Here is a 4503-nt window from a genome sequence, read left to right as displayed (position 1 = left end):
ATTGGTATTTTTCACGAAAAGCGGACATGAGCTAAGAAATCCAGTGTTTCATTAAGGTTTCGAATAGTGGTCCCGAATTCAAGTTGATTCTATTTTGACTCTTCCTCAGAGAAAGACGATCAAACAATTCCCAATCATAGTCCTTGCGGATTAGATCATCCATATAATATACAAAAAGAAACTCTAGATATTTGAGATCTTTCTCTTTGAATGAGATCTCAATTCCAGCGATGGTTTCATTAGATGTCTTACAACTAGAATCCCTCTTTTTTCCCAATCCAGTTCCTCCACCAATGCGAGCCCCAGTTAGATTCAGGCATGCTACACTTTTTAGTTATTAGGAGAACCTAAGTACTCTCTTTCGGATTCAGGAAACAACTCTCTGAGATCTTTTTTTCTTTGGGAAGATACAGGAAAGAAACAATCAACCTATTGATATTGGAAGACCCAACGGATTCTTCCAATGTATCATTTATGGGTCCAATGGAATTCATAGGTATAGGAAGAAGCCCTATCAAATAGAGATTTTTTGTTTTGACCATATTTCGATTGTTAATACGATATATAGGACCGCTACTACAAATAGTATTTGTCATGACCCAATTTCACAAGGTCGCGCGGCACCTATCTATCCCACCTCGGTAAGCAAACCCTTAATTCAACATTCACAAACCCGCATATATATATATATATATATATATATATATATATATATATATATATATATATATATATAGCGGAAGAAAATAAAGCAACGAAGCCTGTTATTTTAATATATAATAAATGCGGGAGTAATCATAAACCATCCTAGTATCTGGTCTGGTCATACAAGAGCACTAACTAAATACTACAAGTCTGAAGATGAAAAAGTCTTAAAATACAACTATCTTGAAATAGAGTAAGATAAGTAAGTTAGGGAAAAAACATCCGGGCAGCAGCCATCATCGTGCTCACCCTGGAATTACTCAACAGCAGCCTCGCCGATCAGCCGCGGGGGAAAAAAGTGAACCTGTCTAATACTCTGCATCCATAAAAGAATAAGAAGCGTAGGTCGTGACAAAACAACGATCTTGGTAGGTATCATAGGCCGACTAAGACTACTTGACATATATAAAGACAATAAGGTAAAAGAAAACAAGTAAACGATAGAATACAAGTCATGCTTTTCCACTTAATCACCGTATGTATTCAACCTTATGTTATAACAACTAATCTCAATTGTTCCAACTATTCACATATAGCAAACAAGTCTAGTAGTACGATCCAATCAACGTAGTCTAACTCACAAACAACCAAGAAGTATAACCAACACCGTAACCAAGTCATAATCAACCAAGAAGTATAATCGAAGTAATGCAATATGAGGTATGAATTCTGTCACGACCCCAATCGATGGGCCGCAACAAGTGCCAGACCATTAAGCCGCCAAGCACTCCTATGCTTGCGTTTACTTCTCACCGACCGTCCGGGCCCATATACAATCAGAATCGTGCTAAAATCGTCTCCCGAATAATCAACATAAAAGACACCGTACCTGGAATTCACGGCCAACGCACACATATAAGCATAAACAACGAGAATAACGAGCGTGAGCCGATTTGGCCGCCACACATATATCTTTCGGCAAAATACATGCGACGAAGCCGCATAATATCACAACTACATATCACTTGTCTACGTACCTCTATGGAGTACAACCGTAGAAATGACGGGACAAGGCCCGCCGTACCCATATATGTACGTAAGCGAATAGCGTACCAAAAGGACCGAAGCTCGGGATCAATGGAGCGTACCGACTGCGTCGAGGGGAGGTCCTCTTGCGATGGATCGTCCGGCGGCCCCCGATCCGCGGGCATGAACGCGGCGCGTCCACGGAAGGGGCGTCGGCACGAGTAATGTACCGAGTATGTAAGGCATGAATAGTAACATAGTAAGGGATGTAAAGTATGAATAATAACAGAATGGAAATATAGAGCATATCGTGAGATAAAAGAGTAACCTGTACATGTGAGTGCCCCTTAGGGCGGATGCCATGCATGCTTAGCTTTCTTTGAAAAACATTTTTTTTGTTCATATATACAGAAAATAGAACATATCATATTGCCGAGGCGTCGGCTCCGATCCATTTAACCACATATGTCCCGCGTTCGGGCATCCTGCGTCCGGGATGATATCATGTCATATTATACCAAGGCGATCGGTGGTTACGTAATATATATATATATATATATATATATATATATATATATATATATATATATATATATATATATATATATATATATATAAGCAGCATGCATGAGAGCACAAGAAAAGCTATAACTCTATCGGAGTGACGTAAGGTCGGTAACCTCCGATTATATTATGGAATAATCATGGTCGCTTTGTCTCACCTTGAAGGAACAATTATTATAAGGTGAGACTATCAATGAAGAATAGCGTTAAGAGAACATAGACTAAGATCATAAATCTCATAAGGCGTCAATTCGTATACTTTGGAATCTTTACAAAAAAATAGTCATCATCCATGAATAGAATTGAGAAATCAAGAAATAGCTCAACATTCTTATATCGTCATTGAAATCACAACTTGGAACCTTTAAACATGGAATCGTTCTCATCATAGTCATCATAGAAAATATTCTCATCTTTGGCATCATTGTCATCATGATAAAAATATGTCCATCATTGTTGTCATAAGAGCTTACAAAATCATAAACCTCTGTTTTGGAAGAATACGGACATTTTGGAAAATATTTATGGGTTATCGGGAAAGGAATCATGCCTTGGAATCATAGACTTCTAACTTTTGAAAACAAAGAAGTTATGGAAGCATTTATGAAATCGTAACATAGAAATCATGCCTTTGAAAGAAAGGGACGAGCCTTAACATACCTTTTTGGTCGCCTTAACTTTAACTATTCAACGCTTGGCCTCCCAGGCTCGTAAATCTATATTCAAGAAAATTTATACTATTGTTAGACTCATCTTCATAGGCCTGTCTTAAGCCCTCAAACTAACTCTTTCTAGAATCTGCTGAAATTTTGGCAGCATCTCCCCTGTTTATATGCCTAGCCCGAAATTATAATTCAGCAACCACCACCACCAACAACAACAACAACAATGACAATAACATCATTTCCAACACCAATATGTACCATAAAACATCCCACACGATGTTTTCCAATTTTCACAACCAACCAACTCGCTATACAATTATTTAACAACTTTATCTCTGTAAATAAACCAAAATTAACATTAATAATAGGAGATTCATACCTTATTCTTGTTAAAACAGTGATATCTTCAATATCCACCTTGAATCCACCGCAAAACCATACTAGAATCACATCCATGCGTTTATCCGAGCTTCGTCGCTTGAAAATTGCTTACTTTCTGATCTCCTCTCTCTCTCTCTCTTCAATTTTCTGGAATTTTCTGGGCAAATCTGGTGAAAAAAAGGGGTTTTTACCCTTTATATAGGGTCAAATTCGGGTCGGGTCACTGTAGCACGCATTTCTGCTCTATCAGCTGAAGTTCTAACGTCCGTAATTCTCTACTCCGATGTCCTATCGATGAGAAGTTTGTTGCGTTGGAAACTAGACTCGACGAACTTCATTTTAGGCTTTTGTTTCACTTCAAAACACTTCATATTCTAAGAGATATTTGTCCCCCAAGTTGGACCAAAATTTTCACACAAAACATGACCCATCCTTTCTCCAAAGTCGTACTACTCCATTTCTTCCACTCATTTCCTTATAAAACCTTCCGGTATACCTTATATACATCCTTCAATTATTAAATATACTTAATAATGCTTGCTCCTTATATTCCAAAGTGGTTTTACTTAACCCTAACTCAACGTACTTATGTTTCAAATTTGATAAGTGTTCTTCGAATATACGGGGTGTAACAAATGCAATGCGATGCAGTGCAATGCCTGTACTCTTGTACTCTGATGGTAGAATACCTCTACGCCTCGGCAGCACAACCCATGGAGGGCCTGCGAAGTCCAAGCACCGTCACTCCGCACACAGCTCGGAGGACCAAATATCCAAAAGTCTCATAATATCAGTGTTCCATATCAATCACTCCGCACACAGCTCAGAGATGACTCAGTATCCAATATGTCTCAGAAAATATCGGTCACCCCGCATACAACCCAGAGATGACTTAATATCCCATGCAATAATGTATGCAATATGAATATGATGCAAGTACAATATCAGTGAATCATATCAACCAACCGTGACACGCAGGGACATACAAGTAATATCATCATCAAGGCAACAAGATAAACCACAATGGAGTCACAACTCTCAATTCTACTAATAATCAAGTCTCACAATATCATAGTCATCAATGTTTCCTTCGCATTTCTATGATCAGTACCAATCACAAAGCCTAACAATTTAGTATAAGTATTTCCATCTCGGTCATTTCATATCACACAGCCTAGAATAACCTGTCATCCCGTGTCACAAGCCTAGGATGACTCAATAA

The 4503-nt window shown here is 38.3% G+C and overlaps 1 pseudogene; it reads right to left on the bottom strand.

Moving 5' to 3' along the window:
* The window catches only part of LOC132048932 (protein Ycf2 B-like), a 14848-nt pseudogene that overhangs the window by 8610 nt on the left and 1735 nt on the right, over nucleotides 1–4503 (bottom strand).

The sequence above is a fragment of the Lycium ferocissimum genome, chromosome 3 (assembly GCF_029784015.1).
Source record: "Lycium ferocissimum isolate CSIRO_LF1 chromosome 3, AGI_CSIRO_Lferr_CH_V1, whole genome shotgun sequence".
NCBI classification, from domain to species: domain Eukaryota; kingdom Viridiplantae; phylum Streptophyta; class Magnoliopsida; order Solanales; family Solanaceae; genus Lycium; species Lycium ferocissimum.
Note: the sequence above shows the minus strand (reverse complement) of the source record. Positions and strands in the feature narration are given on the sequence as shown.